This window comes from Seriola lalandi, unplaced genomic scaffold (genome assembly GCF_002814215.2).
Source record: "Seriola lalandi dorsalis isolate HSWRI2012SDOR001 ecotype SW California unplaced genomic scaffold, Sedor1 jcf7180002054910, whole genome shotgun sequence".
Classification (NCBI taxonomy): domain Eukaryota; kingdom Metazoa; phylum Chordata; class Actinopteri; order Carangiformes; family Carangidae; genus Seriola; species Seriola lalandi.
Genome location: NW_019525462.1, coordinates 559,616 through 576,160, shown reverse-complemented (window position 1 = coordinate 576,160; position 16,545 = coordinate 559,616).

The following is a 16,545-nucleotide window of genomic DNA, read 5'->3' as shown; positions in this document are numbered from 1 at the left end:
AGCTCAAGCCAGACAGCTGAACTGGTACAATCCAACTTTGTTAGTGCAAACCAAAAGACAAATTGCCCACGTGACCTTAGCATAATATCCAGGAATGATCACTGTGGTCTGAGCCCGATTTGCCTTCAACTGGCTGTGGATTAAAAATGTAAACTTACTTCCAGCCCTGTCGCCTGACGAATGAAAGTAGGTAAAAAAAAAAAGGGGGGAAAAAAACAGTGTCAGCCCATGTTCGCTACCTGATTTACAGACTCTGCACTCTTTTTTGTATCTACCAGACTCCTGAGCAAGGAGGCCAGAGAGGTTACACTACAGGAAATGAACTCAATATCACAGAACTATTTCTTTTTGATAGAGGCAGGTGTAAAATATGCAAGGCTGGACTCCGTGGGACAACCTCGCCTTGCTATTATTGACTATTAATTTTTCCCTGCTTGTCATTGATGTATGTGGGCAAAGGAATAAGTAATGCATATATAACCTATAGTATATATACTCCTTTTTAAATATACATTGGCCAAGAAGTAAAAAGCTGCACCAGTGATTTTTCCACAGTCCTTATCTGCATTTGCAGGTTGCCCATATCCATCAATGTTTATGAAGCCAAGGCCAGTGTAATTCTAGCACATTTATCCAGGTGGAACACACACGTGTGTAGACATGCACATGGAAACATACATACACAAGCTCACACACTGAGCTGGATTTTTCCATTATGCCATGAATATCTTTGGCATGGCCAGTATCCCCCCTTCCCTTTTCTTAATATCTAACCCAGACAAAAATCTTGAATTATTCTCAGAGAAAAAATTCCCAAATATTTTATGGTAGATAAGGTGAAGATATGGCTGAGGGAGGCTCCTGGCTGGGCGTCACTGGAAGATAACTAGGTTTTATTAATGACCTGACAGTGGAACAGGCTAAAGTAATTAGGCTCTTCCCTCTCTCCTTCTCTTCTGCCCTCCTTCCCTCTTTCTGCCGCGATAGATGGGCGAGCAAATTTTGGCGATAGTTTGATAACCAAGGGGACACCAGCATGCTGCGGACACCGCATTAAAAGAAAGAGCAGAATGAATGAGTGCGGGAAAAAAGAGGGATGCCATTGATGTTATCGAAGTTCATTTGATTTGCCACAGAGAAGGCAAGGCGCCTATCGGTTACATTCACCTGTGAATGGTTAATTGTCCAGCACGTGCATATGGGCGAGTCATTAATAACATTTGACTAATGGTTTAATTCTCTCTCTTTTTCTCTCTCGGCGCCATTCTCTCTGTCCCCCTTTTCTCATTTCTACACTCGAAAACAGATGAAACAACATTACTGACTTTTTCATATTGCATGTGTCTGCTTCAACAACCAATGGAAACATTTCAGTTATCAGATCAGCTATGTCTTCATAAAGTGTCTCCTTCTGGCATGTGTATTTGTTCAAAGAAAAAAAGAGCATCGGGCAAAACATAACTCACAACATGAAGCAAGTTCATCTGAGTTCGTCTGAGTCTTTCTCCGTATTGGACGCCACTGCGGTTAATACACTTAAAGGAGAAGTTCAACATTTGAGGAAATAATGCTTATTTGTTTTCTTGCCAAGAGTCAGAAGAAAAAAAATTCATGCCACTCTCATGGCAGTATGATAAATATGAATCTACAGCCAGCTAAACTTAGCAAGCTTAGCACAAAGATTTGAAACAAGGAGAAATGGCTAGCCTGGCTAGCAGTTGCGATTTCATCATTGTCTGTTGGTAACCAACAGGGGCTTTAGGAAGTTTCTAGGAAGTTTAATTATTTTTACACATTTTCTTTCTTTCTTTCTTTCTTTCTTTCTTACAATTTTTGTGTAGATTAAATAAAACAACATAATGTGCTGCTAGTCGGTAGATTTTGTTAGCTAAATCCATTTAATATGTAAAGAGTCTGGTATTTGTGATAATTATCTCGTTGGAGGGCTCATTGACCGATAGATTTCTACTTCTTTGAATGAGATGCCAAAAGTCAGGTTTTGTAGAGCAGACAGTAAAAAAAACAATTAAAATCAGCCTGTAATTCCAGTTAATATCATTATTCATGAATATGTGCTTTTATGAAAACTGTGAGAGCTGGGACAATACAGGAGACAGAGATTTACTTCCATTTGTTGCTTAATTTTCTTCTATGACGCAAAAAATTTCAACCAAACCCAAAGAAGAACCTTAATGTTTTTAGACAGAGTGCATTCAAGTCAGCAGGTTTACCAGTGCATAACACTAGCATGAAATAATAAACATGCGCATGTAACAATGCAAAACTGATGCCATCTATCTTGGCTGTTTATGATGACAGCCACCTATGACAAAATCATTGGCCACAGAGAATATAATAAAACATGTAGCGTACAATGTGATGCATTGCACTGCTGCAGTTGCAGAATACATTTTCATCTGTGCTAATAAAAATGGCATTTGATAAAATCACCAGACAAAGAATATGTCATATAATTATCTCCTCAGGACACACAGCTCCTGTGGGGCGGCTGTCCCTTTTAAAGCCCCATTTGTCTTTTGATCCATTAGCAGAAACATCTGCAGTATCTGTCTATCGCTCACAGCAGCTGTAGCATCGAGAGGAAGAGTGTGAGATACATTAAGACATCCAGTTGGTCTGTTAAGTGTTTAAATGTGATGCTATCCATTCCTTGGGTGCTCTGTCAGACCCTCAGATGGTGTGTGTGTGTGTGTGTGTGTGTGTGTGAGAGTGTGTGTAAGACTGAGAGAGAAAGAATGCCATTCCATCTATGCAGAAAACTTAGTGTGAGTGAGCTGATAATGCTCCTGATAATGTTTCTGAATATGTGTTTGTCTCTGCAACTGAAATTGTGCATGGTCAGACATCGTGTGTGTGTGTGTGTGTGTGTGTGTGTGTGTGTGTGTGTCAGACTAAGGCAATCAGGCTGACAGGCAGAGAGCAGCAGTGAGTCACTCCAGATAGATCCAATGTCCACTTATCACAAAGGAGAGGATAAGGAGATTATCTCTAAATCAAAGGTTGCCAGTGCTATCTGAACGTGTACGTCTCTGAGGTGGATGGACAGGCACTGTCTCTGCCTCTCTCTGTCCTTTTGTCTCTGCTACTCCTCCTCCAGTCTCTCTAAACTCACTGGAAATCAATCATGGAATCATCAAGTGATCACAGGCGGTAGAGGGATGTCAGATCTCTAGAACAAGGCATGCAGAGCAAACCACTGCCAACTATGAGTTTGGGTCTGTACAACAGGAACGACTGCGACAAGATAATGTTAAGGATTTGATTCATGTGCAATTCCAACACTGAGTGAGCAGAAAACTTTGATGCTGAAGGCAAAGGTTTTTGTCCCATCTCAGACTAACAATCAGTGTTAGCGTCTCTTAATATTTACCAATTTTTTTCTGAAATGTCACATAGTGAGTTAAATTGATATTTACAGGACTGTATTTGATAGCAAAACACAAGCATATGCTCAGCTTCATTTGGAGAAAACTAACAGCCTGTGTGCTTGTGAGTACTTCTCAATTAGCATTTATGCATATGTTAATCTGCTAGCAGGGAATGCTCTTGTGTTTATGTATTTAGTGTTTGTTTGAGGACCAAGTGAGGGACATTGGTCACTTTGCCTTCAAAATAAGTGTCAGAAAACTGCTGGTGAGGTGCTATATAGACACATAGGTATATATTTATTTATGTTCTCATAATGAAGTCAGTGTGTAATGATGTGTGGAATGTATTACATCAATATAATCAAGCAAAAGTGAAATTCTCTTAGTGTGTGTCTGTGTGTTTGTGTGTGTGCATGCGTGCGCACGCTGCATGCATAAAATCCATGAAGCCATAATTGCCTCACTTGCCACAGTCTTAAGTTTGTAACAAGACAGACTAGATGTTCTTCACCCTGTACAATGATGGATCCGTGATTTAAGATGTAGTACAGCAGTTTAGCTCGAGTGTGTGTGTGTATGTTAGACAGACAAGATGTTCTACAGCCTTTACAATGACAGATCTGCGGTCGGAGATGCACAACTAGAGTGTATGGTGTTGCTGAGTGTGATGGATCAGCCCTGGGTTGACATGATGTCCAACAGGAGTGTAGTACAAGCTCCAGGAAACCATGTTGCTTCTGGTCTACATGCTCTGTGCATTTGCTCAGCTAACTAGGTTTCCTCTTGTGGTAAGCAAACCAGCACTTTCCACCTCTGGGCAGCTTTCCTTCCCCTCTGGCATCTCTCCTCCCTCAAGTCTTTCCTTTGACCCTTTTCTTTTACGTTTTTTGTTTTACTTTAATTTTAATGTTTCACTTTTTGTCTTGCTTTCTGACAGTATGTAGTTTTAAAAGTCATGCATAAATGAGTATGAGGCATGCATCACAGAGACATCTTACAATGTCATGCAGTCTAAGATGATAATTCTACAAACCACCGTCTCAAAAACTTCCATGGATTTTGAATCAACGCCTCAACAAAACTGAACACTGTTGCAGTGCTATTATATTATTGAATTATTTTAAATTTGTTTTTTTACATTTGGTAAAACCTTGAGCATCTGGATTTTGACAGCATACTTGTCATGTTTACCTTTGATGTTATTATATTTTTTATTGATATGCACAATTATCTCCTACATTTGAAGATACAGTAACCACATTCTTGCATGTGACTCTGGTTTTGTAATTAGGGCAGAAATGTTGCTGGATGAAATATATTTTCCCTGCGCTGACCTGCCACAGCTGCCCCGCCATCTCAACTCAAGTCCCCACAGAAAAGCTTGGTCTCTCTTCTTCCTCAATTTACTTTGTCTACAAGGGCTGGAGAGTCCCTGCAGAGCGTCACTACAATGCAACGCACATAGTCAGAGACACACACACGCACGCACACGCACACACACACACACAAAGTGCCATTATAAAATGCCAATTTATATTTCATATGTTCCTGCTTGAATCAGTTTGGGCCACACAGTTACAAATGGAGACGACATGGTTAAAGTATTTATGCTATGCAACCCAACAGTCTATCTATTAGTAATATGGGAGAGTGAAGGGAAACATATTCTTTGTCTTATATCCCATTTGTTGTCAGGATGGATTCACTCATTCAGCAAGAAGCCATACGGGGATAACAAGGGGGGATCATGAGGGGCAGAGAAGAGAGTGTGTGTCTGTTTGTGTCTGTGTGTGTAGTCGTCAGTGTTTATGGGGAGAACTTTACTCGGCTATGCGGTCGGGTGGAGGCTGAGGCACGGCTGAATGAAAATGCATGTGATTGCAATTTTTTAAGCATATGTCTCACTATGTCCTTTGTATTGTCTTTCATGCCCACCTGTCCAGTACCTAGAGATAGAAAGTACAGGTCCTATTAGCTAAATAGCATCATATAATATTTATATGCATTTATATATGTTCATCATTATATATGGTTTGTTATTCAATGTTCCTGAAAAATCACGGGTAATAAATAAATAGACTGTTTAGATCATAGCATACAGGTGAAACACCTGGAACATGTGGCACACACTGCGAAGAGCTGCCTTTGTGCAATCTAGACAAGTATAGTCCATAAAGAACATGAAGTCCTTACAGAGACATTGCTGTACTACTGCTCCACTTATTGCCTGTGTATTAAACACAAGTCATAAACAAACAGTAAGTTCTGTCCAGTTCTAGTGTTCTACCCGGCAGTAAAAAGAATACATTATTAAAGTGTTGTCCACAGCTCACATAATGATCAATTACCCTTGAGTCCAGCAGTTACTTTTACATGAGGTAATTCGAGGCTCTGCTCTTCTTGTAAAGACGGTGATTCACACTTGTGCTGTAGGTATTCCGGTAACACCGGATCTATTTGTTGAATCACTTTAGGAAACAGACAAACTAGCGTAACCACAGTGGTAGTAGTCAGGCTAACATCATGTAAACAAGGAGAACTGGATGCCGCATTAGGCTAAATGACAGTTAAATCTAAGGCATGCAGGGCTGGTAGCGATATGCCAAGTAGCAGACAGCAAAACAAAAGGAGAGATGTTTACAATAGTGTGACAACGAGCCATGCCAGGGAGAAAGGTAAGAATTAATAGTTACAAAATGAAATCTTGCTCGGGATGCATGTTTACCTCTGGTTAAATGCATATTAGATGACTGGGTGGAACTTCAAAATAAAAGCAAATAAAATTTCGAAGCCATGCTGAGGTGCACAGGAGCATATTGAAATCACAACATGCTGGAACATAAGTTAAAGGTCTTTCAGAATTTATATAACATGGATGCAACATTATTTTGCATGTAAGTGAAGAAGAGAATTTGCATGAGATATGAATTAGTCATAAGGGCACAACACAAGTTTTTGAGTACTGTGGGCACCAATCAAAATTAATTATTTCGATTGTTAATTTTTTATTGTCTCAACACACGACTGAGAAAATGCATTAGTGACTTAGCATCCATTTAATTTTTCATGGCAAGCTGCTTGGGAGAAAGAAATATAGTCACCAAAGAGAAAACAACAAAATGGAAGCATGGAAGATGCAACTACATACAGTTGTGACACAGAGGGGGGGACAAGTAACATATCGGTGATGAAGTGCAAGAACTCTGAGTTCACTTTGAGCTTTAAACCCAGCTGGGTAAAACTGAAAAAAAAAAGTTAATGCACATTAACCTCAAGGACGCCAAGTTCAGGATTTAGCAGCTGAAGAAGAGGAAACCTCTCCCGTCATATTTTAACATAACTTCTTATTGCTTATCAACGAGGCCACGCATTATGAGTGATGTTAGAAATAAGCGTGCAAATGACTAATAGAAAACTGTACCTTACAATGTCTTACAATTAATATGTGAATGTTGATGTTTGATGGAATTACAGTACTTTTAAAAGCATGCGCTAAATAGTGCGTATGGATCACGCAGCCATTTTCCCCCAGTTCAGCAGTATTTAAAAGGGATGTGGGTCTTACAATACACACTATGGTTTATGGCCCTTTTGATTTTGCAAGACATTTCTTAATCTTATCCACAACATTACCATGCTAACTGTGTGTGACATGCCCCATGCATATTAAAGACATTCGTTTTAGTGTCAAGCCATGACGATGATTTGTCTGAAAATATGCTCAATTAGCTATTAATCCTTTACCTCCGTGCAATTAGCATTATTTATGGAGGAGGGGGATGTGGGCGCCTGGTTATAACAGTTTGGTTCCAGAGGTGGTGGAGGTTTTCAATCTGATCAATAATACAGGCCTTAATGAGGCGCAACCTGCCCCCAACTGGGAAGATTTCATCCAAAATTCATTAATTTCCTGTTTTATTAATCTGGAACCACAAGCTGAGATGTTCAAAGCTGCAGGAAGGACAGAACCTGTGGTGCAGGCAAAGAGGGCAGATAAGTGAGAGGGAGAGAGACAGAGGAATTATGTATGCATGTTTGCCAACACTTCATCAGGAGCCCCTACCATCACTAGCTTCAAAGTTATCTGGAAAGTCACTAAACTCTAAGAACTGTAATCAACGCCACACAAAGCTGCTTTTCATCTGGTTCCATTGTAATGTGCAGGTTGGAAAGGTTAAGGTGCAGTAAAACATTTCTATTACCATTTAAGTATTGAAAAAAGGTATGATAATAGTCAGTTCTGGTTTATTCATATACATTCATTCATTTCATTTCATTTTTTTTGCATTTGCATTTGCATGTGTGGAAATCAACCCAACCACCCACATGCATGCGCACACACACACACACACACACACACACACACACACACTCACACACACACACACTCATGCACTCACAGTTTTAATATATATTTCCATTCATTTATTGGGCGTGGGAAGGTCACGGAGCGTCATGTTTTCAAACTGACAGGGTTTTTTAAGGTACTTGTCAGTCTGGGACGACTGAGCAGAAAAGCTTCTATCCTGCATCCACACTGTGTGGAAGACGAAAGAAGGGGGGGCGATGGGGGAGGTAGTCGACGGAGTGAAGGGCCTAGGAAAAGAGCGGGGGAAATGGGGATGGAATAACGGGGAGAAAAAGGGAACTAGGAGAAAGGTGGTGGGCAAGGAAGGAGAGAGGGAGGCGAAGGGATTGTGATGTGGTGACGGGGGCAAAGATGGAAGCAAGGGTTTGTAGAGATGAAATGATGCACTGAGCACAGACAAACAAAGGGAGAAAGTTTGAGGTGTTAGTACCCGGTCATACCAGAAAGTGAGATAGCAGAATCTGTGTGCTTGTCCTCGTGAAACGTGATGCTAATTTTCAAGGAAGATACAAATAAAAGGAGGAGAAACCTAAGAGACTGGTCTGGAAGAACATGGAAAAAATGTCATGTTTCAATATAATAGTTAAACATTTAATGCTTATGCAAATAAAGCATAAGCAAAAAATGTCAGCACAATAGAATAGAACAGAATAGAATATGCTTCAATCAAATCCAGGTTAAGAAATCTGAACCCTTTCTTACAACCTTTTAAAATGTTCAAGTCTGCTTGTTTACTTATTCCTGGATTCGAAACCCATTCGTTTCTATTTAGTTCGGGTTAGGCCCTGAACAGACCTTTTTTTTCTTTTTTTTAAGTACACTCTTCTCCATGCTTCTGGACCTCCCATGGCTGCCCTTGCCTCCATTTGCATTCATTTTCATGATTGCTCCATGCCTGTCTCTCTCTCCCCACCTCGCCCTCCTATTACCTGCCTGTCCACTCGGCTTTGCGTCAGTCTAGAGACAGAATTCACCATATTCGCCTCCTTTTCAAAACCACAGGCATGGTTGAGGGGAGCTGTAGTCGAAATCGTTCAAGTGTGCTCGTTCACTTTTTTTAGGGGCTTGTCATTTCACAATTCTACCTTTTCCAACGCTGCTGTCGGATAGAAGGGGATTAATAGGCATCACCTCACTGCTCTTCAGACCGGATTTTTTTCTTTGCCTTTGAAAATATTAATATAAATTCTTTTTTTTTTCTGCTGAATTTATGTATTTTAAAACATCTCTCCTGGTCGAGAGCATATCAATGACATTTAACAATCAAGGCGATGAAAGTCGTTTTCTAAGATCTACACAGGTTAGATTCACACAAATGTCTTTGCTTTCCATCTACACCAACTTCTGCTGAAACCAAGTGACATTTAATAGAGCAGTGATTCTTCGGGTACAACTTTATTTTTAGATTTATTTATTTTAATGATGCAGCCATCCCAATTACAGGCTAAGACATTGACCTTAAACCTATTTTAGACCTCTGCCATGTAGTGCAGACCCTGAATTGTGTTAATCACAGTGTAATAGACACTTATGCACCCATACAACACTTGATAGACCTCATAGTGGAAGCTCATATCAATAAAATGTTAATTTCTCCAGAATTCTTCATAACACACACATAACACACAACACAGATGGTTGCTTCTGTATAAGTAGAATACTCCAGGAGAATAAAACAGTTATATATGGTTATACTCATCATGCAAAATGAGTTCTGAGAGAAAATACTTATTTTCCTTACAAACAATTAATTCTTGATGTCAGTGTTGTGCAACACATAGCCTCAAACAAGTGTTGTACTAGTGGCTCTGTGAGGTTGCACTTGTGCACAGCAGAGATTTTGCCTAATGCTAACATGCTCGCAATAACACTGCTAACATTGCAGATGTTCAGCAGGTATAATATAATAATACCAAGCTCATCGTCTTAGGCTGTGTCCAAAACCACTACAAAAAAACTACTACAATCTATATAGTCCTATATATTCCATTTTGTAGTGCTGCCCAAATATATAGCAAGAATTATCATACCCTATATGGTAGACTTGTAATTGTAAAAAGTAGTGTACAACCGATGGTCACTAACCAAGCAATATATACCAGCATGCCTTGCGGTAGCGCTGGAAGAAAGAAAAACGGCGCAGAGAAAATGATCTCAATAGTGAATGATTTTTTTCCCCATCATTTTGCCCATGAACTCTGTATATAGTCCTCTACATAGAACTCCCTAGATAGTGAGCAGGGAGTAGTAGGACTGAGAGAGTGATTTCGGACACACCCATAGTTCAGCCCGTTAGCATGCTAATATTTGCTAATTAGCACTTTAAGCAAGGTACAGCTGAGGCTGATGGGAAATCTCATTAGTGTTGGTAAAGATTTTTGACTTGCTGGTCACACAACAGGAAGAATAAATGGAGAACACATCCTCTGGGCATCATGGATATCTGTACCAAATTGCATGGCTGCCCATGCAAAGATTGTGAAGATATTTCACAAAAAAACAAATAAAAAACAAATAAGAAATAAATTCAGTAATCACCAAAATAATTTGGATTAATTCCCTGGGGATCAAGAATGTAGGAACAAAATGTCATGGCAATCTGGATAAAAGTTATTTTTCCAACATAGACATGGAGCCAGATTAAGGTAAACGCTCTAAATTTAGAAAGTGCTTTATTTCTTTCATTCGCTTTTAAAACACAAGAGCGACACTGATCATCTATGAAAGTACTCACACTTACCTTAAAGTTCTCATGTATGACAGTTTCAATTCAGAGTGAAATTTGATTGTATGTGCAGAAGCAGAAATGAGAGAGCAGAGTTTGGTCTTCACTGTGTTTCACACCAAGGTCAGACTTCAGTCAGATTTAACTTTCAGACATTTAGAGCTTTGATATCATCTACCATGGAACCCTTAGAGAAGGCAGATATCAGTGGTTATTGAAATAAAAGCACACAACCCTCACCTAAACCTAACTGTGAGCTTAACAATAAAAACAGGTCCTACTGGCAACAATGTCCTCACTTTCAAATATAGTGCTCCCTGAAGAATCAAGGCTCAGAATATTTTCCATTGACACAGAACACATACGCCTCATAATGTATACAGTATCATGCCACTCTCATGTCAGCAAAATTATCAAGGTCTGGCTGTATTGTGAAGTACCTATGGTATAAAGAAAATAAAAAATAAAACCACTGTCATTATAATATTCATAAGCTTTCACTTGCCTCACCTCCCCCTTTTTCTATTCTCTCCTTTCCTCCTTCCCTTCCTCTTTATCTCTTCCTCTCTTCTCTCCTGAATGCCAGAAGTGACAGACGGAGACTTTTCTGTCTCTTTTCCACAGCTCTTAAATACAGGAAAGGTTAACTCCTTCAGTATGTACAGACCTCATTTCAACCACCAGGGTTATATCCTTGCCCCCATCTTTTAAAGACGATGTTTAAAATTTAAAAACCTACATGTCCTAACCAATTTAACTCCAGCTGATCATTCTACAAAAGCACATGGTGCAATGAAAAATGCATCCCAACCAATCTTAGGGAAGTTTTTAATGGCTGGGATGGAGAAATAAAAAGAAAAAAAAAAACAAAACTGTATCTCATTTTTATGTGTAATGAGGACGACTTACAAACTTGAGGTTTACCGAGATTAAGTTGAGTTGTCTTTCTGAACTGTTGGGGTTACACATAATTCATTCAAACTAATTAAAATTCAAACATTGCCCATTCACACATAACCAATCCTAAAAGACGCTTTTATTGATTATATGTCACATCCTTGTGTTTGTCTGTGGGGAATGAAAGGATGATGATAGTGGGTGATGACAACAAAGTGTTTGAGTAATAAATGTATAATTTTCAACTTCTGGACCGCCGTTGTTAGCCAGCTAACTGCACTTACTCGTGTAGTTTGTGTGGCTAACTGCTAACGGCTCAACTGCTTGCAACCTTGCCCACGTTTGTTTTCCTGCACTGCCTGTTTTTTGCTCCAGCACATGCAAGAAATCTGGTCTCACTGTTCCATTGCATTTTTTTTGTAGCACCTCGACTGTTTCAGTTAAATGACATGCGGAATTTATAGTATATTCTCTGACGTGATCACCAGGACGACATCGCTGTTTCGCAACTAAAACTGTTCACTGACCTTGCACCAGGTTTATGCAAAAAACAACTTGGTTAGAGTTGGGGAAAGATCATGGATTTGGTTACGGCTAGTGGACCTTTGTCATAGTGGTTACAGTGTTAACTATTTGTTGTTACGATTAGAGAACGGCCACGGTCATGGCTGAAAGAAACCGAGGTTAAATGTGCCTTTGCAACGGGAAACGAACACGTTGTCCCAATCATCCACCCTGACCATGTCACACTGCTTCCTCTTTTGCCCCTGAGTCATAATTCCCTATGCTTTTTGGGACATTAGCTGCAGCGACTGAATTTCTTGTTTTTCTTGGGAGGATAGTTTCTCTTGTAGGCAGTTGTGTTTTGCAAAGTTAACAAACAGATGGACAGGAAAGGCTTTTTGCACTTATGTACTGAGATTTTTAAATTTGAAAAGGCAATTAGTTTGGATGTTCTTTTTTTTTTTTTTTTTTTAATGGTGGTCAGAATTTTGAATAACCAGTGACAGCCCTGTGGACTGATCGTAAATGTCAGAAACGAAGCTGGAGATGGGTAATAACATGAGCGGGTCAGTTTCAACATGTGTGCGGCGATTATTCGGTCAATGTCTTAGTGTGCGTGCGGGCGTGTGTGTGGAAGGTTCAAAATAATAATTTAAAAAAAAGGTTACATCAACAAATTACATGTTTAAAGACATTTATTTATGCCTTTTACTCTGTGCCTGATTGGAAAAAATACATTTTATACAAAATAAAAACTTAATTGACAAGAACCTTTCTAAACACTAAGAATTATGCTAACATGTTGTTTGTTCCAGGTAAGCCATGTTAGTCAGACCATGTTACATGATACTGTAAGATGACCCTATATATTATTCCTATTGCTATTCAAGCCAACTCTGGTCTACCCCCCCCAAAAAAAACAAAAACAAAAAAGAACAATAAAAAAATGAAAGGCTTTGTGTTAGAGCAGGAGCAGCCACAATTTTTTTTGTTAAAATCTTACCCATCATGTATATACACTGTACCCACTGTACTGCACACTGCGCACAATGCAAGTGGATGATCTCTCACTCACATTTCCTGCTTTACCTACTCAGTGTCTCTCTATCATACACTCATGCACACACACAAAGTATCTCCGTCCCCTTCGCTCACTCCGTTTCTCCTTATCTCCGGCTTTCTAACAAATAAGGTGACAACACGCAGAAAAATCTGCTGGACTAGAGAGACACACACAAACACACACACACACACACAATCACGCACACGTGGCACGCCTGCACCCAGCCGCCCCTGCTGCAGCATCTCTGCACCGCAAACAAGCGTCCGGTTGTTATCGCTCTTCGCCATGCTCACTGAGCAAAGTTTAAGCTGATTCGGTGACAACCCAAACCGAGCCACCCCGGCATTTCCTTACAGCGAGGCCCCTAATCTGCCAGACTGGGGGAGAGACAGAGAGTGGTCTGCTCTCTAATTCGACAGAGAAGCAAGGCTTGAAACAGCACAATTAAAAAGATACTGTTGTGTTTACACTCGCTGGCCTCTGTAACTGCTGAATAGGGGACATAAACAGCTTAGCTGCAGCCAGTGTAAGTGGCCTGCGTGGGCCTCCTCCTGCTGAATACGAGAAGAGCTACTGTATTCTGTCACACCGCATTTGACAGGAATTTGAAATCTGCTGCATTATGTGCTTCCCACAATAAAACCTTGTGTTGTTTGAAAAGCCGGCATTAGACAGCAGCAAACTGGCATCACAGAAGGGAAATAATTTGATCTTGTCTAATCTGACTGAGGGGGGAAATATTGTAATCCCTCCCGTGCTCTGTGATGTGCATGTGCCTGCATCTGGCTTGTGTGTGTTTGTGCAAGTTTGTGTATGCGTGCGTATGCGGGATTGTGCATATGCATTTGTTTCCGTCCAAGACAGAGGTTTTTGAAAGTATAATTCTTTTATTTGGTCCTTTGTGTTAAATTGCTGATATTGCCTTTTCTGTTGAAGTTCCCATAGGTGTTCCTCACACAGCGGATAATAACAGGAGACTGATTTGGAGCTGGAAATCCAATATACATACACACACACACACAAATGCGTGTATACACATACAGTTCTGCTCAGTCCTTGCGGGCCCATCGCTGCTCCATTGTAAAAGCGTCTGGTTTTATGAGCAGTGCAGATGTAAATCCTCACATTCTCTGTGATATCTCTTTGGCTTCCCGTTGTCTCTATCTTTGATCACCTATCTTCTGGGAAGTGATGAACGCTGAGAGCCAGAAACTGTAAACAACGGACACATTGGGCCTCTTGTATTTGTACCCGCCCAGAAACAATGGACCTGTGTCAGGGTGATTGTTCCCCCCCAGTGACTCTTAGGGAAGGCTTTGAAAACTGAAAAACAAAAACTTTCTGTTTTGCACCAGCCTGTTCCATCTTTCGCCACCATTGTTGTTCCTCTTTGATAACAGGCTTGAAACAAAACCCTAAACTAATCTCACATGCTTTCATTCATTACAATCCTGGATCATAAAAAATGAACATTTTCGGATTGTTGTCGGACCAAACTCTTTGTTGCTGTTTTTCACGCCAAAAACGCTGTGTTCATTCATTGCTGCTTGCTGTTTGTTCTGATGAAAGCCTCTCTATCGTTATGACTGCATGAAAAAGGTATTCAGGTTGTTGTGAGGACGGGGGCCCTTTTTCTCACTTTGCCCTTGTTGCTGGAGGGATCAGGGGGAGTGATTAGCGGGGCGCACTCACCCAGGGAGAGGAGACAATGAGCGGAGTAGATTGTCTTGTGTACGACGATAAACTAAGAGGCTCATTATTATCTGTAGAGTGATAAACCACATGGATGGTTCAGATATGATGCTCATACAGCTGCTGTGTGGTTTGGTCTCGAGCTTCAATCTGAACACATTCCACTGGATTAAAGCATGAACTTTTGGTGCAATCACTGTAATACTATAGATACTTAGTACTGATACTTTAGATTATGTAGAGTGTTTGAACTGTGTTTTTTCTTATTAAAGGATGTTGCCTTGTTTGAAAATGGGCATTTCTTTTGTTTATGTTACTCAACAATTCATTCTGCTTAAAGCTGGGTTTATTTTAAGACCTTACTATTGATTAATAACCGTAAATGAGAGGTCGACATTACAGACATTGAAGACAAAACAATCACAAAGAATTACAGCAATAACGACAAGAACAACAACAACAAAAAAACCTCCTGTTTTACTAATGCTGCTTCTTGAAATGCTCCTGCAGATCGGGAGAGTTGTGTGACTTATTTACCTGTCCAGCCTCTCTGTGTACAGCGTTGTCAACAAGATGTTAGCACTCAAAGGGGGAAATAACTGCAAATATAAACATGGTGAGGTACATCCCGAGCTGGAACAAACCTGCTCTTCTGACAGTTTGACAGTCACCTGAGGGTGAAACAGATTCCAAAATCACTGTCCAACCGGCCACACGTTGTCTTGCTTTGTCTGACTTATACACGCACACACACACATACATAAACAGACACACACACACACACAAACCCACACACACACACACACACACACACACACACACAGCAGTCCGTAGAGGGGCCAAGCAAGAAAAGAGGCTGTCTCTGGCTGGGCAGATGTACGGTCAAGCAGAAATATCTGGATGTTTCCCCTCCAGCAAACTGCTAGTATCAGTGGTGACAGACAGACAGGCTGACAATCAGACTCCCTCCCTTCTCTCTCTCACACATACTCACACAGACACACACACACACACACATACAAATGCACAATGATCGACAGAGAGATGGACAGACAAGACTGACAGACAAAGAGACGCACATCCTGTACCTTGCAGGTAGCCAGAGAGACAGACACAAAGACACTGTTGCAGATTCCCTCCAGACACACACGCACATACATACACACACACACACACACACACACAAACACACACAAGCACACACACCAGTGAAATTAAATCCTTTCATTTTTTTCCTTCTATTAAATTATACTGTGGCAGAATATCTGCCCCGGTTTTTCAGGTAACTTGCCACGGTTACACTTTTGCCTCTACATTTCCTTACATGTTTTGGACGTTTGTATAAACCAGACCTAAACTTTTCACATTATTGACGTGGCTGTTGAAAAAACAAAAACATGATAATGTCGACACATCAGGCAGCTCTGAAACCTGTTCTCGAGTCCTCAAACTTCATGTTTTTGTTTTTTTTTCCTTCCAATTCTGTAGTTCCCTTTTTAAACCATAGAGGTCACTGTTGCTTTACATACTACTTACAACAGATGGTCTCTGTAAACCTGCCTTCATCCCTTATAAAGCATCTTCATCCGCATTTACTCACAAATAAAACCAAACGGCTCTTTACTTTCTCATTAAATTGCGTGCGTGACGTTGTGGTTACAGCATGTTTCTTCTTTTCTTCCTCTTTCTTTACTCTCTCCAGATAAATCTGGGAAGATATCTTATTAGAGCTCAAGGTGTAACGTTTACTGTATCGCCCATATAGAGTATAGGCTACTTTAAAGTGTTATTTCTGCTGCCACTGTGACGTATGCAGACGTCCGTTTCTACATGCGGTTTTCAGATAGTGTCTACATTGTGAGGGAACTCAAGCACTTAAAGTGTAACCTCAAACTAACCCCGAAAC